Source organism: Solea solea, chromosome 5, assembly GCF_958295425.1.
Source record: "Solea solea chromosome 5, fSolSol10.1, whole genome shotgun sequence".
NCBI lineage: Eukaryota > Metazoa > Chordata > Actinopteri > Pleuronectiformes > Soleidae > Solea > Solea solea.
The window spans coordinates 18,584,954-18,612,056 of record NC_081138.1 but is presented as its reverse complement, the minus strand read 5'-3'; the positions used below and the strand labels follow the sequence as shown (position 1 = coordinate 18,612,056).

The 27,103-nt window shown below is 39.3% G+C and overlaps 1 long non-coding RNA gene across 1 annotated transcript in view; it reads right to left on the bottom strand.

The window, feature by feature from the left end:
* Nucleotides 1–4,688: 4,688 nt before the first annotated feature.
* LOC131459873 (uncharacterized) overlaps nucleotides 4,689–27,103 on the bottom strand; it is a 147,196-nt gene continuing 124,781 nt past the window's right edge. Inside the window, exon 7 of the long non-coding RNA XR_009240294.1 lies at nucleotides 4,689–5,165. This is a non-coding gene — a long non-coding RNA (uncharacterized LOC131459873). The remainder of the gene's footprint in view (nucleotides 5,166–27,103) is intronic.

Genomic DNA, 27,103 nt, shown 5'->3' with positions numbered 1-27,103 from the left:
TTGTTCTGCAACATCTCAAATCATGCATGGGATGGAAAAAAAAATCCTGCAAAAATGAGCTGATAACCATTAAGCTCACCCATTGTCAATGTTACCTGAACATTTAACAATTGTCGGTGTATTACAGTTTTAGAAAGTGACCCAACTTTTCTGGGAAATACATGACTCGCATCACTTTGAGTTACCAGACTGGAGAATCCCAAGCAGAAGTTCTTCCAGTTTTCACCTTCTGCTAACTGCTAAGCCATCTACCTGCTGGTATTGTATTGTACAGACATGAAAGTGGTGTCAATCTCCTGATTCAGCCTTAACAGAGATGTTTTTCACAAAAGGTCAAACATTTTTCCTTTAACTATCACACAGAGCCAGAGAGGCAGAAAATGTCTTCACTGACAGTAGCCTGTAGAAAGCAGAATGGAGAGGAGGCCCCTCATCTTTTATTTATTTGTTCATTTACTCATTTTCATTTACCTTTTTGACTGCAAATCCTTGCTGCAATAGTTCCTCTGCTGAGTCATTATCAGTGTTGCCTTCTGCTTAGTGGATTAATGAGGCTCAGATGACTTCTCGAGAGATGAGATGGACCTCTGGAGATAATTCATTGTAATAGCTAAAGTCTAGGTTCCAACTTCAGTAAGTAATAACAATATGTAACAGGATTTTGTACACCATAGGTTTCTGATGAATTGGCAGAGAGAAACAGTTGAAGTTTCTCATTTATTATGTATGTCTGCCACCATGGTACCTCGCTATCGATAACCTCCCCAGGCTAAATACATGAACATATCTGTTCATGGTCTTCACGTACTGTACACACTCCTCTGGGACCAGTGATTAAATAATGCTGAGAAGGGTCATGCTGGCACCTCAGCGGAAGAAAAACTGTGGTTAATGTTTGGAGATGTGCAAGTTGTTGTTTCTGGACTGCGGGAGAGAACCCTCGCGCACACACGGAGAACCTTAGAAAGGCATTGAGTCGAACAGGGATTCAAACATGTGACACCTTCTTGCTGTCACATGTTTGGCAACAACGCCAGGCACAGCTCCACTGTGTGGCCGCAGAGGCGCCTGTCGGCGGATAATGTTGTAGGTTAATCACAGCTAAATAAAGCAGATACACTGAAACTATTCTTTATTACAGTTGACACCTGAACCCTCTGCCCCAGCCCAGCTCGACTCCAGCACAGCAGATGGATGTGAGCAGATGCCCTCCCTTGTAGCCTGCCCTCTGTTCACCTATCACTGGTGAACAGAGCCTATTTCCACCCGGATGAAAGTGATGGGAATCATGTGTTCAGCTTCACATGTGGCTTTAAAGCCATCCAACCCCTCTGGCTGGGATACCATTCATACAGTTCATGCTAAATACTGATCATACGCATGAGTGCATATAAAACTGAATTACAAATTTAATTAAATGCATGTGTATATTAGCCGATAATATGATTTCTTCATTCATATGTCAAAGTATGTGTGTAATTTTACGTTTTTATACACTTCTTAGCACACAGTGACATAAAGTCCAATAGTGAACACAAAGGAGGAAGTCAATATAGGCTATACCAGCATAATCTCTTCATTAGTCAAACTATAATCTAGCATGACCTGATTCTAACACAACATAATGCTTTTAATATAATTAAAAGACTAAACTTTGACAAACGGCAGCCAACATATCGCACCCCGTCCTGTCAGCCAACTTGTCAAAGCTCTGACCCCCAGAACATTGAATGTCGCTGTCTGTGGTGAAACTGGTAATTGTGGCTGCACTTTACACACCGTCTTATCTGTGACTCGCTCACTGAATTCTGACTGTTGTGCGTGAAGGTCGGCAGCTGGTAAAGAGGCAAACAGAGGGGCAGGAATGCCAGTCATTTCTTGAGGTGGAATTCAAACAGATTCAGACTCCTGTGATAATTGAACGACAGTAAGGTATCACTGTTATGGGCAGCATTTTCCTGAATTGATCTACATTTGGCGGCGTGGTGGGAACGCAGTTATTTTACGAGTCACGTAACTTTTACGAGAGGATATCTCAAAACAAGCTTGCCCTTATATTCACCTTGACAGGCAAACAAAGACAAATGAGAAATCCTCTCATAATCTGCTCTATCCCCTGTCACTTTAAAGCTATAAATTCACTTCATTCAACTTCACTTCAGTAACTGTGCTTGTAGATCAAAGAAATGAACATTTCTTCTTCGCTTCAGCTACAATGCATCATTTTTTTTGAGCTTCCTCTTTATCCTGACAATTAGTGTGAAGGCAACACTAAACCCTCCAAATTAAAGTTTGCCTTGCAAACAGCGCACATTCATCAACAAAGCTCGCTGAAACATGCTGCGCTTTCAAGAGTGAATAATGCCAAAGCAATGACGCTGTAAGTGGATTTTCTGCCTGCTCCCCTGCACGGCACTCACATCAGACAACCCATTTCAAGTGTTTAGACTTAGAAACATTAATCCCTGTAATTTCAGGTCTGGTGTGGCTTCTCTGTCAGGTACATTAGGGCCGCATCGGAGAAGCAGTAAAACAGCGAGAAAAGCCCCGGTGTTGTCCGCCAGTAATTAAAATGCCATGTGTTCATCCTTACAAGGTACAAAGGAAAAAAAACATGTTAAATGAAGGCCTGTCACACTTTAATTGTCTCCACTGAAAACAACGCTGAGACAGAATGATGGGAAAGAAAGGGAAATGAAGAGACATAGAGAGGATTTGTGTTACAAAGGCACAACTGTGGTGGGTTAAAGAAGTGAGGAGAGAGCTGCGTGAGATTCCTTCATTGTATCCATCCCACTGAAATGGATCTGCACGCCCCTGTTTATTTACATAATAACCTTCACCAGGGATAGGTGGAGTAGGTTCCATTTGTTTTATTTAAGTTAATTGAATTGATTAGAAAATATTCCATGGGTATTTTTGGTATGAGATACCGCATAACTTGAACTTGAAATAAAATCTATCAGGTGTCCCTTGATTATTACTTGATGTTTTTTTTTTATCCAAGTGCATATCATTTTAAACCTTTTTAATCTTGGATGTCAGTTATAGTGGCATACTGTATTCAGCAAATGTAGAAAAGCAAAAGGAAATATTTTCACAGCAATACGAGTAATCTTTCCTCTATGGCTGTAGATCATAATTATTTTATCACCATTATCATTTGTAACAATAATAAAATCAAAAAATGTTTGTTCAATATCTAATTTAACTGTAAGTCTGGGAACCTCTGTGTGAACAGGCATTGCAGTAGTTCTTTCTAATAACAATGTTCAAACTGAACTGTGAGTCCACACTGATTTCAAACTTGCTTTGAAAGGGTCCTGCAAAAAAAGTGTCAGTTGGCCGATCAACAGAGATTGAGCAAAATATCACAGAATATGACCATCTGAATATAATAGAACTTTATAATGCCTATGGAAACAGCCAGAGTGGACATTACTCCACACCTGCAGTAATTCGACATCTTCACCTTTCTGATGAACTTTCCCTCGCGTACTCTGACAAATGCTCACACATGGCAATAAAAGCATGTGAAATAAACAAGATATGAAATTGAATCAGTCTGATTGTGTACCTGGTATGAATTCATCGCTATACAAGCGGAATCTTTTACCTGCAGGTCCCCATCGATCCATCTTCTTTGCTCCCTTTAACTGCATTTTATGGCAGTGATCCAACTCCGGTGTCTCTAAGGATCTTTGAAATGCTCTCCAGTTTGTTTGTCCCTGACTCTTTTGGCATGTTGGGACACAAACTGGGATGGATTACTAACCAGTGGGCCCCTGGGCACAGACTGAAAAAGGCCCCCAGCCTCTAAAGGCTTTAATTGGAGTCACAGACACAGCTGCAATTAGAATCCCTTGCATTTAAACACAACACAAAGTTCAAGTCCACACTTCTACTCGACAAACACCTTGCATTTCAATCAATAGACTTTTTAGATTTTGTGCTTTGGCTAATGTCAGATTACCAATATGCTGATGTTTAATGTGTAGCCAACTGGCAAGTGTTTAGGGGAAAGAGCTCAGTTCACCTTGTAACTGGTTGTTCACACCAAACTCGAATAAAATCCGTTCATGTGTGAATGGCACCATTGACAGTATTGAACCTCTTGTTTCGGGTTCATGCCGCACAAAAACTCAGAGGGTTATGTTTTTTTTTCGGAGGAGACAAAGAATAGATTGAAGAGTGCTAGAATAATTGTATAAACTTTGAGGGTGCCTGTATATAGCCTGAACACAGTAAAGAAAGTACATTAGTGCATGTTAGTGGTGGGAAACAACGGTGATTGAACAAAACCCATCAGTTTGTACAAATGCTGTCCAAGGACAAAATAATAAATTCTATAGCCAAGTATGTAGGTATTCACACAAACTATCTTTAAGGACATGATCAACATTAATGAAATGCTTTAATTCACAAACAAATGTCCCCAGGGACAGTACTAACAAAACATGTTTCTCACTTGTTTGCTTCTCCTTGAAGATGTGTATGAGTTCCTGTCATTTATTTTTTACAAATGAGGCCGTTAACACAATTAACCTCGGCTCAAAACAAATCTGAAGATCCTCCGACCTTTTTTAAACGATGCAAACATTATAAAAAAACATAATTTGCCCTTTTGGAATGTGTATACACAGAAACACACAGAAAAAACAAGATAACACACCAGCTAAGTAGTAGTAAAAAAAAAAGAAAAAAGGCCTTCAATATGGAATGGGGGATATCTATTTAATGAGTTTTGGAAACTTTTGGCTCATGTAAGAATACTACATTTTACAACACTAATACAAAGTGTATTGTCATTTTAGATATTTACTGCGGAAGTGTTTGATATTATGCCATTAACATTTTGAAAGGCAGTATGAATATTAAAGTTTAACAGACGTTTCCATGAAGTGTGCATTGGGAATGTGTATGTGATGCAACAGCAGGCTGGAGAAAACAATGTTGCCAATTGTCTTCCTCTTGCTCATCCCACGTGAGTGCATACTTTCTTCAGGCCAGACTTATCGCAGCTCTCCTCTGCCGGTGGCCCCTGGGCTTAAACCCGCTGGAGCCCACAAGTCCACATCCTTACAGCACACCTGATTCCTCTTCATGCCCCCGAAGACCAGAGCCCTCTATTTGTTATGCTTCTCATGAAAGCAGAGCTGGTAGAACTGGAGAAACCAAGAGGAACAAATCATAGCACATTCCAAAGCATATTCGTGTACAACAATCAGACAAGTTTCCTCCCACAGTCCAAAAACATGCAATATGGGTATTAGGTAAATTGGACACTCCAAATTGACCATAGGGGCGAATCTGAGAGTGAATGGTTGTTTGTCTCTATGTGGCTCTATTGGCACAGCGCCCTCTGTAACCCTCATGGTGGAGGATAAAGCAGTAGAAGACGGATGGATATGCTCAACAATAACCTATCATGTAGCAAGAAGAGGTGGAGTGATTTTAATGACACAACTTTAAACAGAGCCATTATAAATCCATTGACCACAGCGTGTTACAAACCCCTCGTGGAATTACCGCCAACGAAGTCTAAAGACACATTTTGAATACCCATGCTCAATGGCAATGGAGATGAACGACCTGTCTGATGCTTTGGCAAGGTGACGGGGAGAAGGTGGGGGGTAGGACGAGGTTGGGAGGCAAGATGGGATGCAAAAGTGAGAGACAGATCCTGATGAAATTACAAGATTGATTGATTGATCTCTGTGGATGCTTGTTGCAGTTAAAACTGATGCATCTAGATTAGTGTCAGAGATGCCGCTGAAGGACAATGGAAGCCATCACCGGGAGACATGACCTTCTCAGCGTATGAAACTCCCCAGTGGAACAGACCATGCTTTGTGGCAACAAACCAAGAGCTGAGGAAAATGTACCACTGCCAGAAGAGGAAAAAAGGACAATACGAAGGCAGGGAAGAAATTGCAGATGTTACAATTCATATTCATTAGCACAGCTTTCCATTATGGAGTGGAAATGAATGGTTACAAGACAAGTGGTAATACAGAGAGGAAGTCGGATGTTGTGGTACAGGCCGTGCAGTAACATGTCCACACCCACACACGCACACAGCTCAAATTATCTCAGGCTTTCCAGGAGCCGTAAAACTGACACCCATTTTGTTGATTTCTTATTTCTTGGCACAATAGATGTTCTTTAGGCCAGTGCATGGTGAAAAAAGGGTGAAACAATGTTAGGAGTTGTTATAATATTCTACTACATCTGCACTTGCAGCTGATAGGACTGTCTTAACATCAGCATCAGAGTGGCTTTTCCAACTGTACCCACTGCAACTACCAGATATAATGTATATAATAAAAAGTCATTAGAAATAAATGGTGTTTTTGATAAGGTATAGCCTGATTATGTCTCTCTGTGACACTGACAATTAAATGCTGATTTCACAAATTCATTTCCATTTCAAAATAATAGTCTAATGCCCACATCAACAATTAAAATGAGTTTCGGTTCCAGTTCTCAGTCCTGTTTATATATTAATTGTGTGTTTAAAGTTAGAGTGGTGTAGAGTGCGTGGTCTAAAGTGTGTGGGGCAAGTGCAATATTTACATGATGTGTAATGTTTGTTGGTAGATATGTTGTGGGCGTGAGGTCACTTAAGCCATTAAGAGTTTCACTCGTCATTCACTTTCAAAGCCAGGTGCACCTGTGCCATGGCACATTGCTATTTAAATGGTGAATACAGGAACCTGGACAAGCTATTCTCTGCTAATGAGACGGATAAATGCAAAACAAAAGGTCTGAGCTGAAAATCAGTGTTTAAAAAGAAAGGTTCAAGGCACATTAAAAAAATGTGCGAAAGGCAGGTTTGTGGCTGCAGTTTCTCTGGTATCTGATACAAGCCATAAAACTGTGAGATAACCTTCACAATGTATCTGTTTATTTTCAATATGAATCACAATAATTGCCTTTAAGTCATTCTCAATAAACATTGTACATATGGACCAACCAGATTACATTTTAGTCTTGTTGGTTCTTCCAGTTTGAAAAAAAAAAAAAAGAAAAGTTTTTTTAAGAATCCCTAATTACATATTTTGGTCCCATTGCCCAGCCTCACAGCATTGCCTAATAATTGAGTCAGTGTGCAGTGTCTGTGCTTAAGAGATGATTTGCCACAAAACACAATTTGCTGCTGGACATAAATACTGGCGACCTGTCACAGGGTGTACACCGCCTTTCACCCTGTGTCAGCTGGGATTGGCTCCAGTGACCCGCAACCCTCACATGGAGGATAAAGTGGTGGACAGTGGATGGACGGACATAAATATTACTGGGGTCTGAAAGGAATGTCTCCTATACTATTTATGGTCTCAAATACATTCAGATATGATCATTTGCAGAGGGAGGTTGGACATGAAAAACAGTTGAACAGGGATTTTGCGGTCTGACGGGAAACAGAAAATCTTAAATCGGGTTGTTGCACATGTTCTATTAACCTTATACATATTTATTTATTAGGGTATTACTAGCACCTGTCACCTGCCTTATGCATTTTGTCCTGCACAATAAGGAAGTATGCCTGTGAAGTAAACCGGCTCCACAATAAAGTCAGAGTGATATTAACATGGTGCTAAGTTTTGGAAAGTGATGGCTTTTTTTTGTGCATTAGTGTCGATGCACATTCATGGAATGATCTGTCAATCTCCCACTGTTGTGTTGTGTTGTCGAACTGCGTTGGCTCAGGAGGTAGAGCAGTCCAATTATGTACCAGTGGTACGTGTGTGCACTTCTATAACTATGGTTGTGAGGGCCAAACACATTATTGTGAGAACTTCAAAGAGCATTTTGAGCATTAACACTGAATTATAGCGTTACAGAGTTACATTGTTGGGGGCAGGTACTCAAGTGAAACAAATACAGCATCCCTCTCATATTAGTTAATTGAAAATAATAACATTAAAGTGGCACATTTTGTACTTATTAATTGTTTTATAGGGGTCTGCCTTCTCCCATGTATCTTCATAATCTGAGAGCATTGTTTGTGTTGCTCTCCCTGAACGTGGAACATTTCTGATACAACTGTGACATCACAGTCCGGTAATACATCGTCTCCCTCATTCTTACTGGTAGGTCGCCTATTGAAGACAAACAGAACTTCATACCTTATTAAATTGCTATATTTTAAGAGATTGCTTTCCATTTGCCTTGAGGTATGTAGAATATATGGACCTAACTTATATAAGATTAGGGTTAGAAAATGCCCTACTTAAATTCAGCTAAAGTCACCAAACGTCTTTGTGAAAGATAAAATATGGACCCAGAACAGATTATTTATGTATATGTATTTTTTAATTGCAGTTTAACTTTTAAAAATGAGCTTGTAAAGGCCTGGAAAATCAGCCTTTAACAGGATTCTGCTCTGGGTTGACCTTTCTTCATCATCTCCGACAATAGATGGTCAATGATAGATGACAATAAACAAAGTAAAAGTGCATAAATACATAAATAAATAAGTGATTAAATCAATAGCAGCCATGAGGGGTTGAATGGATCAATACAAATGGATTCACTGTTGATTGATTTTATTGTAAACCATGATTAATAGCATTATCCTACTCTGAGAAAAAAAGGAGAATTAAGAGCATAATCATGGGCCTTTTAGTAAAACTAATACGAGTAAGCTGATTTAGCTATTTACTACATCCCCCCCACTGACTCACTGTCCACAATCCATCAAAAATGAAGGAAACCTGAATTCACAGGTGTTTGTGAAACCTGCTTCGGATGTCACATTCATCATTCACAATCTTACTCATGTCATAGTCAAGTGCAGCGTTCATAGACATCATTTCACAAGTAGCCAAAATAACCTCTAAAAAGGTATCCATCAATTAATTAATGGGTTTGCTGGACTAATGTCAATCACACTTGAGTCCTGTAGTTCTGTGTGCCAAGGAGAGAATAGCGATTAGTGAGACTTGGGGACAATGTGCTGATTTGGTACATTGTGAAGGCTTTTCATTGCCTCATAATGAAATCCATGGCCACTCATCTTCTCTACACTGTAGCCCTGCCGCTATTGGCCTTACAGAATTTGAAGAGCCAATTAGTTTCAATAGAAATGGTAAAAGCCACAAATGCAACAGGACTAACTGTGAGTTGGGGTATTATATTATCGCACTGATGTATAATATGAACATTTCTATCTAGTATGCTGGGTATTAGTACTCATTCAATTTTATTTTTTTATGAGCAAGGGGATATTATCAAACATCCTTTACAACCTGCATTTCAATATCTTCTTTAAGTGATTCTTTGATCCATCGTATCTCATCACCTCTAAAAATACAAAGCAGTTGGACGACCCATCGCTTACAATCAAAGTAGACCTGAGAAAAACCCATTTGACTAAAGATAAGAGCCTGACTGCCCGGCTCCCCTTTAAATCCCAAAGCTTGCCTATTGACTCTGTTTGAAGCAGGATATTTGGCGTACACCTGGTAATCTCTCATTCAGCATTAACTGGTGTTTTTTAAGAGTGCTCTCTCTCTGTCCTCCCCTCACTTCCCTTGAACATTTCTTTGATCATTTTCTCTAAGATCCCAGGGTTGATGTCTGCCACTGATAAAGCCTGATCTGCAGTAATTACAAAGAGTTTGGGAATTGGATCAGTCTCTGGCTTTAAACTGTGATTTCTACTTTGCCTCGTCCCCCATGTTGCCCTTGTTCTGGTGATGAGACTTAACAACGCCCATGGCAGATCCCTTTTGTCCTAAGCAACACTGTCATAAAAAATAAATGCTCTTACATCTTTGACGAACTAACTTTTTACTTACTCTGAGGCAAGTACCATCCATGTTTCATATGTAGATGTATTTTTTTTTGTCTAATTAACAACTTATTCTAGTCTCCCTGCTTGAACGGGGCTATATGCAAGGTTATTAATGCATTTATTGTTTATTAACGTCAGCATCTGTTGTCCATTTACAACTGCAGTGTTTTTTTCTAAATTTTAATTTAGAATAATTAATTTAAATTTGTTAAAACAGTATTTTAACATGCAGTAAATTGCAAAAAAAGTCCAGACGGACATTTTGAGGGTTAGGTGTTAACGGGTTAACAAACAACCAACTCCAAGCACAACACAGACTTGACAAAAAGCAAAAAAGGCAAAAGAACGTTTTATCAAGCACAGGCCGGCTGCTAGACACACACACACACACACACTGCTGCATAGAAAGCAATAAATGCTTCTCAAAACTACAGATGGACACACACATCAGCCCCAACGTAGACGTGTTTAATAGCATCGCTGCTCAACATAACCCAGGATCAGAAACCCCACAAAAGCATAAATTGAAAGTAATATCAAGCGCCGGTGCCCTCTCATGTGTGTTGTTTCACTCTGACACCGACAACACTGACTACGGCAGAATCTCAGATGACGTGAAAAGTAACTCAAAAGCAATAAATGCTTCTCAAACACTAAAGATGGACACAAGTCAGCCCCGGCATGAACAATTTTAATCGCCTTGCCACTCAACGTGAACCCAGAATAGTCTGCAAATTTGCACAAAGAACCAGGGTCCCAGGATAACACAGATTCCAACAGGTGTCCCACAGAATTAGAGAAAAAATAAAGTTTTATCAAGCGCAGCCCATTGTACAAAACAGGAAAGTGATCGATGCAGATCGAAGACTAGAGTATCGCTTTACTTACCTCATCAGTGCTTTCTGTGAGTAAAATACTCCAGTCAGTCTCCTCTATTACTGTTTTGGCTGGAGCCCAGGATGCTTACTAATGGCTGTTGCGAGCCAGCGCAAGCACAAGCACAGCGATGATGCTGCAGTCCATTTACGGCCACACATGCCATAGAAAACAATTTTGCTTTACCTACAGACTCTATTTAAACTCTGTAAGTACTAATGACTTTATATTACAAATAACTCTACATAACTCTACTCTTGTTCAAGAGCCACAACGTTCTATTGAAGGAATGTTTGATGTAACGAAAAAAAGAAGAAAAACATATGCGAAAAGCAGTAGTTTTTTAGGTGAGGAAATAATGCTCAATAGAGGTACGGTACAAGGCAGTCCTGTGCTTTGTACACCCACGTTTTGCCACAGCCGTGTCCTTGGACTCCACTGCTATTAACAAGTTAAACATTTCTCCGTTCAAAAAAACACGTTGGTTCCATTCTTATGCCGTACAAAGCAATTTTCGATATAGAGAAACACAATTTCCAAGTGACAGGATTTAATTTAATGTGACACAACCAATCAGCAGCCTGGGGCTCTCATCTGTGAAGCTTCTTGTTTGAAAATCTTGGCCAGAAAAACTCAGTATGCACTTTAAAAGCTCCTAAAACTCACTTCAAAGTGAAGTCATTTTCTGAACTGGTGGATTTGCTTTTCTTTGTTTTTAAAGATGGAACATAATAGTAAAGTTGTTCCTTTTACTTCCTGATAGTATGACTTTAAACCTCAATTATATGTGCAACTAGAGGCTGTAGTGGCAAACCAATTTAAATGCATGACCAGCATGCATGTTGCACATTTGACAAAAAAAAAAAAAAAAAAAAAAATCCTTAAACATTTGTTAAAAGTGCGTTAATGTTATTTTTAGGAGGGAGGACTGCATGGAGACAGTTTGAAAACTTTGGGGTAAAAACGAAAGCTATGGAAATCCGGGACAATCCAAGCAAGTGACAGAGAGGCTGATGAATGCAACTGTAAAAGGCTTGTGTTAAAGCGATGGGGACTTTCTCAGGAAACTTTTCATTGGCAGCCTAAAACTGTGGAAACATCTTTAAGATGAAACACAGTGGTTACTCAAAAAAAACACATTTTATGCCCATAATTGCAACCACAGCACCAAACAACATGGCGGACCGTCCCACAAGAAGCCTTATTTACATCAGCAAGGAGTCTCTGGAGAGGAGATGAGCCGCAGAGATAGTACTTGACATCCAGCACACAGTCGTTATAATTGGAAAAGGCAGGAAAAAGTTTGTCAGGAAGCACACTCACGGGAGGGAGGTACTCGTACCCATTGTGTCAATCCTTTACCATAGTGATGGCAGCGTAAATTTGTCTTTGTATTGAAAGGTTTATTTGTACATGAATTACACATTAATACCCACCACAATTCCCAGTCACACAGGCGTTGGTGTGTCATACAAGAGTTGCGGTGGGTCATCTTCAAAAAGGAACGTCTGCAGCTCAGTCTCCTGCTCCTCTAGTCTGCATGTCTGCAATGAAAATTATGACATCATAATTTTCAAATGGGTTGGATGGAACACCAATATGATATAAAAAAAAAAAAAATAGGATTCACCTAGACTCATTTTCGTATGGAAAGCCCCTGACAAATATCAGTTTTGAATGCACAAGTATGTAGGATACCCAGCTCGGACATGAGAGACGAGGGAAACACAGACTTTGATGTGCTCACCAGAGCTGCTGTGATTTGGATGTTGATTTAACCATAGCCAGACGACCTGTGGTTTGTGCTGTGTGACTGGTGCAGCATTGCAGCTGTTGCTTTCATGCTAAACCCCTCCAAGGAGACACTGTTGATTGTGGGATTAGCATACAGGTCACTTCCTCTCTTCACTGCCTTTACCTCAGTCTTTGTTTGAAATCAATGGGATGACCAAATTGCTGCCAATCTTTTTGACTTTTGCATTAACTCCAAAAACAAAGCAAAGAAATGCTTTGAAATTCTTGCATGTGGGCTTTAAAGCTGCAGCAGCTTGATTTTTTTAGTGGCAAGTGTAACACATACTGCGCTGTGTCACTAAGAGACGAATGGCACTTTTCCACTATACAGTTCCAGCATGGCACGACTCTACACGGTTTGGTGTGGTTTTCCATTACTATAGTACCTGCTCAACATGCGTGGAGTCATCATAGCACAGCTGCATTAAACTTCCGACTTCTGACTCCATCTGACACAGTCACAATCAGTGGCTGGCAGTCGGTTGTCATGTATAGTATCGCTTGGAACCTCGTCAGAGCAGGTACTAAAAAAAGTACCAGGTACTATCGCTAATGGAAAAATTAAACATATACAATTGAAGAAGTGCACAGGTTTGCTTCTTAATAAATTAGTTATCAATTTGTATGTATGTATGTATACATATATATATGTGTATGTATATATATATATACTGTATATTGTAGGTAAAAAACACTGTTCTTCTGGAGTCCCGTTTACTTCATGCCGCTCTAACAGCTTGTACAAACAGGTAACCCGTCCTTCCAAGTTTGTGAACAGATAATGAGTGACCTTGTGTAATGCAAATTGGTAACTCCTTTATCAAGCCTAATCTAATTAAGATCCCCCTTCACACATTATTAAAGGAAGCCAATAAACAAACGCGAGGTATACGAAATTTGTCATGGGAGCATAATCATAAACACGTCCTTAATTTCAGCAACAGGGCCGTGTTGATTGGCGCCGTGCCTCTGGTCCTTGAAAACAGGGACTGGGTAATTGAGCACTTATTAGCTTTAAATTGGCTTTAAAATTCCACACATAATGTGAGTGATAACAAGGGGTTTCACTCATGTAATTATGTCTCCAATTGAAATAGCACACTGGTCTGACTGATCATGGCACTATTTCAAGAGTTGTTCAACACAACTCAAAAGTGAGTGTCCTTTAAAAATTCATTATACAATTGAAGAAGTGCACAGTTTGCGTTTTCCTTTTCCTTGATACTTTCTCTTGGCTTTCCCCACCTTCCACCGCCGTTTCTTTTGCATTATTTGGAGTATGGCCTCCCCGAATGATACCTCCAGATTGCACTTGTGACTGGTCCCCGATGCATGAATCTACATTTTCATATCTGAGGCTGATGATAGATGAGGCAATCTGAACAAGTTGTGCTGAGAGATACATCAGGAGGCAGACAGTCCCAGATAAAGGAAAAAGAAGACTGGGCTCCCATTGTCAGCCGTCCGCTACGCCATGGATATATAGTGTCTCCCCCAGGACCAATAACTCACATACATATTCAAAACGCACAACAGCAATGTGCCAACCCCGGGGACAGATGCTAAAGCAGCTAAACTGAGAATACTGTTGGCACTGCTTCCATCTACATGCCTCCCAGCACTGGCTTATGGGCTTAATGACTAGCCTTACTTTGGCTTAACAGTGACTGAATTATGACCTGATGGTGGTTGTGTGGCTGTTTATCTAGTAAGGTTTTGCGAAACATGCATGATTATGACAAAGCTGACACGGTCATCAACTTACATCCTTTGGAGCAATTTAAAAACTCCTGACTGCCAGTGATGAGTACGAATAACTTATAGCACATTTAATGAAGATATTGATGATGTGACCCAGCAAATTAATCAATGTCTAATCTAATTTATGAAGCTCACTGCGGGGTCAGAACCATTTTAACCTTAAACAGCACACAAAAATAGAGACCTAGTTTACTCATTTTAGTTCGAAGTTCAGTGTTATATACATCAAATGAGCACAGTTTAACTGTAATGGGCTTTGGGAGTCTCCCAAAAACAACAGCACATGAAATGGAACAGCGGGCCTTTTCAGATCATTATACTCTTTAAACTGCATTACATTGCAATGATAGACCTTGATAGAAAATTATGTTGATTATGATGGATTACTCATCCTTAGCAAGTCTGCAAGACGCCGTTCATATCCCAGCTACTGAATAACAACATGCATGACAGTAAATGATCGTTTACATGCTGCATCTTGATATTCAGTTCATTCATGACCAGCTAAATGCAGATATCCTCATAAGACGTTTTTTAGTAAATGAATGCAAACGTTAAAGCTCAGTAAAAGTGAGTTTTTCTCCAAAGGCTGCAACTAATGACTATTTTGATCGTCGGCTAGTCATCGATTATTGAAACGATTAGTTGCCTAATCTGCTTCCTTTGCAGAAAATCATCAAGAGCACCTTTAATCTCCTTAGGAGGACTGCTTGATTTAAATTGTTTTTAAAAATAGAAATTTGCAGCAGGTGGCCCACTGTTCACTGCATGTGTGAATCCCAGTAGAGATGTGGAGAAAGCGAGATGTCTTACTCCGTGTTAAAAATGATATGGTTCAGGTCCACAGCATGAAAACGCCATAACCGACAATTATCGACAAACGGATTCGTCAGAGTCTAATTTTATCACCGACTTTTGTTGCAGCCCTTAATAAATATTCATGAATAAATTAGTTACACCTGAATCCCAAACTCGTTTTTTTAATGGCTAAAAAGGCAAACCAGAGCTGGTTGTAGGTTCATACTTAATAAAATAGTACTTGTTCACAATTGCTAAATGAAGCATTGTATAGTATCATATCGGGCTGTAGATCACCTTCAGTGAAATCAAGTACAAATCTGTCTCCTTGTTTTGTCCTGCCAAAAAAAATTAATATTGTCAGCCAGAAACTGATTGCTGCTACATAGCACATTATCACATAATTCACAATAGAGATTATACGGAATTACAATCTTCACTCTGGCAACAAATGTGAAGTTATGGGTGATCAAAATAAAACAAGTTGTATAATATAATACAGTTGTAATGGGGTGTGTGCATTCCTGCCTATCAGTTCAACGATGACAATGACAATGTTCACCACATGGAGTTGTTGGTGGAAACAACAACTTTGGTGTATAATTAAAAATGAATGTTGCTACTTTGCACCTTTGACCACATGTATTATCGCCTGTGTACTTGAGTATCAATGTGGGCAGTGGATTACTCCAGACTTGCTGCCTTGACAGACAAGGAGTGACAGCAAGGAAAATCCCATCAAAATAGAAAATGGAAAAAGTCATCCACCTTAAATGCTTTGGTTCTTCCCCAGTAGCTTTTATAGTAATCACAAAATATACAATTGAGTTGCAGCCATCAAACGGTTTTCTACCATCATGGAATTATATTCCAATTTTATGCTCTGGTACTCTGAGAGACAGCAACAAATAAAAGAGGACTTAAAACACCCCTATGTAATTATTGTATTGTTTTGAGTTGATCGTGAGAGAAAATAATTACATTTGAAAATAATCATTCTAAGCATGTTGCATGACAGCATAATTATAAAGTCTGCAATTCATATGCATAATTAGATACATTAAGGCTTTTAAAGCAGATATGTTTTGGTCGTATTTAGCTATGGGAGTTGTTTATTTTCTATGCTGTCAGTTTAATTATGTCAATAATTATTTACATGTCAAAAAGCTGCCCTTGGACTTCAGCTCTCTAACTTTACTATTTGGAGTGGCACTTTTACTGGCCTATTCAGTTACACTTTTGTCTGTTGATTGAAAAACTTCACCCTTTCTCTATATGATTAAGTTATTCAAGTCACGCTGGCCAAAAAAAACCTTAAGTATTGACATAATTCTCTTTTACTTATTAGATTAGAGCCCAGGTGTCAAATTTCACATTGATTTCCTGATCCCCTCTGTCTTTCTCAAATTGATGACTTAAGCAGCACATTGACTAACAGAGCAGCACAAGTAATAGCACACCAAAGATGGCTCAACACTACACCATCCATCCAATTTCTACTGCAAACAACAATTCCCTCTCACACTCACACCTACGGTCAATTTAGAGGGTCCAATTCACCTAATTGCCATATTGCATGTTTTTGGACAGTAGGATGAAACACTATACACAATAAATATCAAAATGTTATTATCCAGGAGCACAAACAGCTCACTATGTCAATCATAGTGTACTTATTGAATAATAATAGTGCCAAGCACTACTACACAAGTCTTTCTTTTGCGATTTCGGCTTTCTTTTACATCAATATACACAGGTGAGAGTGGGTTTATACAGTTAATATGGACTTAAAAACTGTGTTGTGAATCGCAAAATAACACTTTTATTCTTTGATTAACTATGAAATGTCTTCAATCAACGGCAATTGGAGAAAAGAAAACCTTTGACAGCCATTCAAAGTGGCTGGAGATGTAATCAGATGGTGCTCTGCAACATGTCAGTGGGAATAATAGTCTGCCATGTAAACAGCATTTTCTGATGACTTTAATCTAAATGAGTTTATATTGTATTAACATTATGTTTACATACATCTCATCAAATCATCTGCAGTTTGACAGTCGTTGGCATAAAGTGAACATAACTCATAACGGGAAACATCAGACTATGTTCTGAAAAATGTAAATGGGAATGAGAGTGGTGTATTAAAAACTCGTGTGGACACTATGACCGAAATAATGTCTGACTTAGAATTAGGTCGGTGATGAAATTATTGATATCTTCATAAACATATAGTCTGTTTTATAGCATAAAGGCTGGAAACCTCACCGTCTAGCATTGTCACAGCATTCAAACAATGCAAAAGACTGCCTTGCAAAACCTGCAAAGCTCTATAATTAACTTATTCAGTTTGTTTGTGTCCGTATGAAAATGATACATATGCCAAATAACAAGCCAGCCGAAACAAATAGAGGCCACTAGCTCATAGGGGGCAGCATAGGTAAAACAAACACTGGTAGGGATGTGGCTCACATTATAAGTACAGCAGGCAACTGCTCTCCACAGCATTAAATACATGAAAACAACAAAGTCAGCGTTACGACCTTGCACAACAACAACAACAAATTTATTGTGATGATGATGATGATTATAATAATTATTATTGTTAATTATATATCATATATACCTGTAGCGTCCTTTTTTTTTTCTTTGTTCTCTTAACAGAATTAGGCTACCACCAATTACATGTCAACATTGAAAGCCTCTCAACAAAAGCAAAGCTGAAACACTATTCATTTGTCGCGGAGTTGCATTCATGGTGACAGAAGATTGGTCAGCGGAAATTGGTTACAAGAAATAAATAGGGTCATTTGTTATGTGAAAGCAACATGTCTAGAGGAAAGACACATTATAATTATCTTGTACATAACGTACATAATATTGAATTGATAGAATATCAGGTATAGTTTTTGATTAACTGGAAATCGGGTGACATCGTCTAATCGAAATCATGCCCCTAAGTTAACGTCTCAGTTCTGTTTGCTTTTAGAAGTAAATAAAGGCCAGAGACCACTATTTAATCATTTTCTTGGCAAGTCAATTCCTGGCTTCTTGTTGTTACAGTGACGTTGCCAGGACACCAGCAGACTCCACACTGCGTGGATTTAACAACATACACAAACACAAACACACATCACTCTTAAGTACTAGGTCAATCATCTTAAGGAATGTATGGACTCTTTCACTTCACTTTCAGCAAAACAATTATGGAAAAAAACATTTCCTGAAATGTCGAACTACTCCTTTGTGCCTCCGAGCTTCTTACTAGTTATAGTCAAAGTCATAGTGAATCCTTCACAAATGCGAAAGCAAAAAGATGTCAGGTGCAGTCACAGAATGCAAGGTCCAAGTAAATCAAATATACGAAGATCTGGGGTTGGAAATGCTGGAAAAATAATTGCACAGCCAGAAGCCACTGCAATATGACTTTTTGTGTATATGCACACATCTTAATATGTTTTTTTTCTTCTATTTTCCCCAATTTTATTTTTATTTTTACTTTCCTATTCCTTTTTCTTTATTTTAGTTTGCAGCAATGACGCGATTCCAAAGTGAGCCTGCAGAGCATCAGTGTAAACAATGAGTCACAGTCTCCATAAGGGCCCTCATGTGATGACCACTCTGTGCCGCTAAGTTTAGAGTGCGGCTTCAACCAACACACACACACACACACACACACACACACACACACACACAGCAGATGAATATTTACGAACCTCTCTGCTGACGTGAAGCATGCAGTTGAAGTCAGAATCCTAAAAGCCACACCCTTTACTGAATACCCCTAAAAATATATATTTCACAAAGCTGCGACAAAAAACAACATTTTTAGCTGAAGACACATGGTTGCAGGTTTCTAACTTGCAGGTTTCTTAATGTGTGAAATATTGGACTAATTATTCTCTGTGACACGTTCACACGGCTATTCTTGATTTTATTTTTGCATAAATATGTACTTGAAGTATTTATTTGAGTCTCGCTTCATTTCAGTTTATAAATGCTACTTTTATGCTTTGTCATATTTCAGGAGGGCCACACGGTAGGTGCAGTGGTTAGCACTCTTGCCTTTGCAGCAAGGAGACCCAGTATTTCAGTATGTCGCCCCATCTAGCAGAAGTTTAATCATTGCACTAGCACTCAAAGTAAATAAAGTCAGAGAATGTGGATGCAGTTCGACAGCCCTCTTGCTATTTAGTGGTGGTACATCATAGTAAGCATTTACATCATTCAATTATTATGAACAACAACACAAAAGCATAGGACAGACCTTTGGCCACCAACATCTAATCCGTTGATCCATGAGTTTAAACCAGTGTACAACATTCTGTCATGACATTCCGTAGATATTGGAGAGGCAGAAAACTTAATGGCTGCACCCACATCTGTCATCTGTGGAGAGGCATAACACATCCAAACTTTATGTAGAGTAATTGCAACACAGCAGACACATTAAGTCAGCAGCTAAAGAGAGAGAAAACATGGTTCTCAAGAGTTGACAGAGGCGTAAAACAGGAGTGAGGACACACACATGGATTCAAATGAATGAGGCTGCTACTTGTGCACCCTTAAACACTATAGACATTATTGCCTGAAAGACAGCACAGAGGTACTAATCACATCTGCAAAAGAACAGGCACCCGGTACAGGATCAGTAGAAGCTGAGGTTTAACACATCAGACAGGACCCCAGGTGCAGACTGTGCAAAGATGCCCCTGAAAACAGCGCAGCACATAATAGCAGGGATCCAGAATGACCTCCAGATCCAGACTGACAACGTGGTGACGGTTTACCAACTAGACAACATGTGGGTGAACAAACATCCGAAGAAGGCAGTGGTAATAGATGCAGTAATCTCATGTGACAGCAACAGAAAGACAAAGCAGGAGAAGCGAAAAAGGAAGAGTGTCACCAGTGTCACATGTCGATTCCAGGTAATATTTAAGATGCCCTGCCCAGAAGAACACAATACTACAAACGGCTAAGATGCTGTTCAGAACCCTCAAACTACCAGGCCTCTGGTAAAAGAGCCAAGCTTGAGGCACACACGCACACACACACACACACATGCCGGTATTTTGAGATACTCCGAGTTTTGCTGTTACAATTTATTTTAGCTTGCAGCTCCAGTGACACTGTGTTTTACATTTTAAACACCACTGCTCCAGGTTGTGTCAAGATTGGATTAAATGTATACAAATTCAGAACCAACTCTTTGGACACACTAATTAAGTATTCACGCAAGACTTGAATCGAATACTAATTCAAATGTGTTTCATTTCTCTCTTGATTGTTAAAAATGAGAAGGTAATTGGTGCAGGAAAGAAGCAGCACAGGGGAGAAGTGTGAACCCTTTGCTCTGGTTACAGCCCAGTCCGAGAGGCTGCCTGTGTGAAAAGACCTGGCTTTGAATTCTCCACTGAGATGGGCTGAGTCCAGAGGGACCGCGAACCAATCTCCAGCCTGCTCTCCTACCTGGGAACAGCTGCAGTCTCCATCTGCTATGCTCTTCTTGATGGCTACCTGAGGGAAGCACACACATCACCCCCTCTAGTTCAGGGAAGAGGCTCTTTTGCTGTGACAGAGAAGGATTTCAGTGTTTGATGAAATCAGTAAGGGGTCCTTCAGTGCTTGTCCGAGAGTACGTGTTTTCGGATAAAATGCACATAATCAGATTAAGCACATCGTATCGTGTCCTTCAGATGTGATTTTGATGGGAATAAGACAAAGACTGGAGTGAGCAGAGCCCATATGGCAGCCTACTCTTCCCAGTTAATGGGGCATGTGAATGCCTCTGTCACATTTCTGTCTTTTCAGAACACGAGAAGCATGTTGGTCAACAGACCCACTTACATGCATGTCTAAGCAAACACCATCGTGCTCACAGTGGATTACTCCCTGATTCTAAGAACTGCGTCATTTCCAACACTGGAGGGAAAAACATTGCTTTGGGCTTATTTACTCTCATTCACTCTCACTCTAGTGTGTGCTGAGTTGTTATATGTGATATGTTTTGACGTACATGCTATCTGTGACATATAGTGTCCTGATTTACCACTTGATTTTTAAAATATTTCTCCTGATGTTTTGCTTCCCAATGTTTCAGAATTGTATTGGATATGCAGCAATCTGCTCATTGTGCTGTTCTTTGTTTTTAACACAAGTAAAAATATACTCTACTATAATGTTCATGAACGTAATAAAGGCTCTTTTGTTTTACAGGGTCAGTGCTAGGCAGACATGAAATGTGAGTCTCTATTTTCTAATTCAGCAACACTTCCGTTTTTCACTTTTCATAGACAGGACATTTTGGTGAGCAGGCTAGTAACAGGTTTGGCATTCAAGCAGAAGTATCATGCCATAATAGGTCAGTTTACGTTTTGGCTGTACAGCTAATATATTCATTTTATACTGTATACTCCAACCTATCTTCTATTTGTAGTCAATGATCACAGTGAAGCTTTGTTTTGCTAGGTTGCTAAGTTGCTAGGACAACCTGGTTTCCCAGACACTGTTGTTATATTGCATTGTCTTAACAAAGCTTAAATATTACACTTTGGCAAACGGTTTCATACATCAACATTTCAATGTTGAGAGGACACTGTTGTGAAGTTTTATGGAGAAGATGTTATGACGCCAAGGTCTATATCGAATGAATGCTGGCACCTGGTGGTGGAGGAGGAAGCAGCCTCATGTGCCAGAGCAGTCTTCCAAGCCCAGCAAGGCTACTGGATGAGGTGGGATAATTTAAACCACATGGAGCAAGGTGTGCAACATGGAAACAAATGAGTTTCATCATCAGGGCCACATAAAATGTGCTGCCCTCACCAACAAAACTACATCTTTGGTCAAGAGATGATCCAACCTGTCACCAGTGTGTGTCCTGGTGGGTTGAAAGAATAGCTTATTCCAAGAAATCTGGTGCCATAACCAAGTACTGGGGTGTTTGGCCTCAACATTAGAGTGTAATAGAGTCAACCAATGCCATCCACCTTGGGGGAGAAACAGCGCACCAAGTTCTCACCTCTCAACTAACCCGTGCACCAATGTGCACCCAGTTCTGGTTCTCTGGCATAGTGTCTACATCTGAACCTGGGAAGATGCCATCAATGAGGCAGATGAAAGGAAAAAAAGCTTCAGTATTCCAACCTGGCAGCTGAGTGTGCTGGAATGTGAAGGTGCGTCCAGTAGAGTTGGGCTACAGGGCAGTTTGTAGCCAATTTCGCAAAACACTTGCTAAAAGACGTGGGTATCAGAGGGCAGGTCCAGAGTAAGGCAAGTAAGGGACTTCATTGTCATAAAAAGGAGCAGTCACTAACTGGTTGAAACTAAATGTGCTACAATTCAATACAATTATTCACCATGACATACACGGCCAGGACTGATCACTCATTATCAGTGTCACACCACTAAATCACCAACCTCACTCAAGGCAAGTGCTGTGCTGAATTTGTATGGTTTTTTTCCAACACCAAATATTATTGAACAAATTGTAAATTGTCATATGTTAAGACGATAAGACAATGTTTTTTTTTGTTTTTTTTTATTACTTATTTTTGTCCAGTAACTTAGTGCAAATTAGCCACAAGCAGGCTAAAGCATAAAGTGCCATTGTGGCTGTTATTACACCCTCACACAGATACTGGTGTGACTACTGGCCATGAGTTGCCATTGGAGAGATACAACAGGTCAGTGAGAACCAGCAGACCTTTGAAAACAAAACCTAGACTTTGTCCTTATGTCATTGACTGACAATGGCCAAAATAGTGTCATTGGCAAGAATACATTTTAGTCAGACACCAGCGCTGAGAAAATATTCAGTTAAGACAAGAACAACATCTATTTCTTTAAGTGTGAATGTTCTTGGATCACAATGACAGACAAATTACATGGCATGCACCCAAGTATGATGCAGCAAGGGATAACAAAACATCAAGGACACTGCAAGAGCTTTAAAGCTACAGTGACACAGACGTCCTTCCTACCATTTAATTAGCAGGGGAGTCAACGTTTCCAACTACTGTTTTCCTGTTTTCTTTTATCATTACAGATATATTATGGCAGTGTCTGTGTATCACCACCTCCTACAATGTTCAGTCAAATTCAACATTCAAAATGTTGGCATTTCCTGAATATTCTGTCTACTATTTCAATTTCATTCTAATTCTTATGCTTTTATTTGAAATATTTAACATAAACAGTGTGAGCACACGCACAGATGGAGAAATATGCACATGCACGCCAAGAGGACACAGCATTCTCAACTGCATTTCTGGGGAAATGCACAAGTTCTAGTTGATGTTGTCATGCATATATGTAGTTTATGTACACATGTGTAATGATCCTTAAAATTTAAGCAGTGAAATCGGATTTTTACCAAATGGATGAGCTTTCCATGTGAAAAGAAGACAATATTTGTTAAAGCAATCTATCACTGCAGAGCACTGTAACCCTTAGTACAGTGATAAATAGTAAATAATGATTTTAAGGTTGTTAGTAAAATGTAAAATGAGCCAATGTCTGTTAGTCTGTTAAAATAATCTGGCAAGAAAATACAAAGCAAAACAGTTCTACATTAAAGAGATTAAAAGTCCAAATGTTTTCTGTATCTTCTTTGAAAAAGCTCCTTTTTTACCCACTACTGGCACTGCATCTTATTCTCCTGGACCTCTGGGCTTTTCCCATAATCCACTAGTGTCCTGTTTGATAATTCTTACAGTTTGTGGTCCTCTCTCTTTGCTTGGTGTGTCATTGTTGGTATTTCTTTGTCTTGCTCTCTTGCTTTTTCACAAACCTTCTGCATTGGTCCTTTGCTTGTTTTGTATTCACTCCCTGGAGCCCCTGCCCCAAGCCACTGTTTGGTAAGTGTCTTTTCTTGCATCCCAAATTAGAAAATAATATAATACAATTTTATAATTCTAATTATATTATTAAATAATAATAAATGTATATTTCACCCAAAATATAAAATAAGACAATAAATAAATTCAAGCACCAAAAAAACACAACAACATACATATTTAAGTATTGCAATTATAACACTTCAATACAATAATGTAGCACTAATACTGCTGACAGTCAAAATGTTGAGAACATTTATACGGCTAGTAAAACATGAAGACAGACTAAGGAGTTTCCAACATGGCAACTGTTACTGTAATATCCCTAGTGTCGAAAATGTGTTATTAATTTGTAGTCCATTTCTGTCTGAATATCAACTGCCGCCTCTACTTGGAGACAAAATCCGACTCATATTTTTGCCTCGACTGCCATTCATCACGGGTTGTGGTGACATTCCTTACCTTAATGAGTCACCGCTAATTGCTGTGAATTACCCATGTGTTTGATGCATTAGTGTAGCCTCGGTGCACACAGCTCTGAATTCTGTTAAGTTGACCACCCCTGAGGAATTTGAGAACAAAGCTAACTGTGTTTTTATAGGTCCGGTGTGACATAGACATGTGACAAGTATTGTCTGGTGTGCACATACACATGAACAGGATTTATAGTTCTACTATTTTTTAGCTCCATTTATACTGAACTGCATAATTCATATTGCCATTTTGTTTCTGCGGAATTAATTACCTCCTTTTAAAAATGTCTGACTCAGGACCAGTGCACTTAGTACCCGCTGTGGCACAGTCCTTCAAACCAGACACATATAGACACTTTCACGCTAAATAATTGTCTGTGTAATTTTTCAATTCCCTATGAGTTTTGCAAATGACAAAAAATTGCACATGCCCACCTGCAAAAAAAAAAAAAAAGATATGTTCAGGACTTTAATGGCAGGGGGACAAAGGAATTTTTGAAAAGGTTGTGCCTGCTTAGGGGGCATCTTTGCCGTCTGCCTGAGGGGAGGAGCTGAAACTCTACATGAGCCCTGCACACCAGATTGTGGTCCACATGGATGCCCAGATCCCTGTAGGAGTCCACCTGCACTATGGTTTTGGATGACCACTGATGAATGATCTCCAGAAAACTTGGAGATCATTCAACACTCCTCTGTTTTGTTTTGTTTTAGAGTTGAGGATAAGACGGTCATTGTCATACCAACTGTATAAAGTTATGATCACCAGACCAGTCCTAGAATGGCAGCGACATCAGCATATTTAAAGGTGTATACATTGTCAGTGTGACGTGTACATTGGTTTGTCGAGAAGGAACTGCACAGGTGGGCTAACATACCCCTGGTATGTGCTGTTGCCTCTGACTTGTGGGGTGAACTGAATGAAAATGAATGACACCATCTGATGATGAACGAGTTGACACTGAGCTGATTTAACGTTTTGAATAATACACTCACCATCCACTTTATTAGACGCACCGGCTCAATTGCTTAACACAAATATTTAATCACATGGCAGCAGCGTATTGCATTTAAGCATTTAGTCATGGTCTACACGACCACCTGAAGTTCAAACCAAGCATTAGAATAGAGAAGAGAGGTGATAAGTGACTGGAAATGGCACGCTCGACTGAGGATTTGAGAAACTCACTGAAATAACCAAAATGTTAGAGCCAAGGTATGATGATGACCATCTCTTAATGCGCAACATGTCAAACATTGAAGCAGATGGACCACAGGAGCAGAAAACCACATGGGATGCCACACCTACCACTTCCTGTCCTGCATACCTTATAAAGTGGCCGGTGAGAGTACGTATGGCCACAAGATGATAGAAGCAGAGCTAAAATCAACAAACGTTACACGTCTATAGACCTCTTTCTTCAGGTATTCAATAACCATATGTACTAAGCCACTCTTGTGAATGAAGTCACTAAGAATATATATGTAGAAAATGAACTAGGACAGATGCAGGTGGATTATAAAACTAACAGAATGTTGCTTTACTTATTGTGAAACATAATTTTTGACCATGGAGAACAAACTCTTATTACAAGGTCCATGAAGTGGTTTAAGTTATGCTTTTAGCTACAACCTTCACAAATGGATGCAGATTCTAAATGCTTAATTGTGAAAATACATATTTGCATTATGTCACTTTCTCATTGAAACGTCAACGATTAACACTGTCATTAAGTTGTACTCCTCAGGGACGAAGACTGCATTAAGAAAAAGTAGCAGGAGGGTGTGTATGCATGAGACTTTGTTGCTAATGCATGCAATGGAAGTTATACTTAACCATTATTACAGCAATGACCTCCCTCTACTTGAGCTTAGTGTTTACAATAATACAACCCCATAATACAGACCCTTCTCTTTAAATAATAAATGTTCCCTGTCCTGGTTGTGAGTGGCACCGGTTCAATATCTGAGTGACTCACGTTCATGATCTACATAAACATGGGAGATTTCATCATCACTTCAAGCTGCATGACATTGTTTTGCATTTTCATTTTGTCATTATTTCCTGACATATTCCTTTCCACAGCACCAACTTTATAATCATGTTACTGCTTTTGTTTTGCATGCGTCAACATCTGTGACAGATATTCTTTTCATTTGACAATGGGTGATGGAAGCCTCTGTTTCGTAAAACCAGCATATGCACATAAAAGGGAAATCTTTTAACGTTTGCGGGCATGGTATTTTAGTTACTGGGCAATGTCTCAAGCTATGTAATTAATTATTAGATACTGAGGTGACTCATCAAATATAAAGCTAACACAATTAAAAGTATTTTAAAGACAACATCAACCATGAGATACTGCTTCCCTGACCAGAACCTGCCCACCACACCAAGGGTAAATGGCTCCCAATCAGCTGTATACAAACAGCAGTGCTTTATTGCTTTTTGGTTGTTTAATACCACAAACAACATGATGGATAATGAAACTACGACCAATCACTGGGGGGATAAAGCGATCTCCTGTGACACCCATGACATACACTGAGATGTAGAAGAGCATCTCCAAGAGAAGATGTGTGTCTTATAGTTGCAGTGGGAGACGTCACCAATTGCATGGGTAAACAAGTACTTTAACAGACATTTTGTAAAGTGTGATTAAGCTGAACCGTAAAGCAGCAAAAAAAAAAAAAAAAAAAAAATATATATATATAAAGTGTCAAAAAATGCTTGTTTCAACTTGAAAGTGAAAGTCTGGTCACTTTTTTGC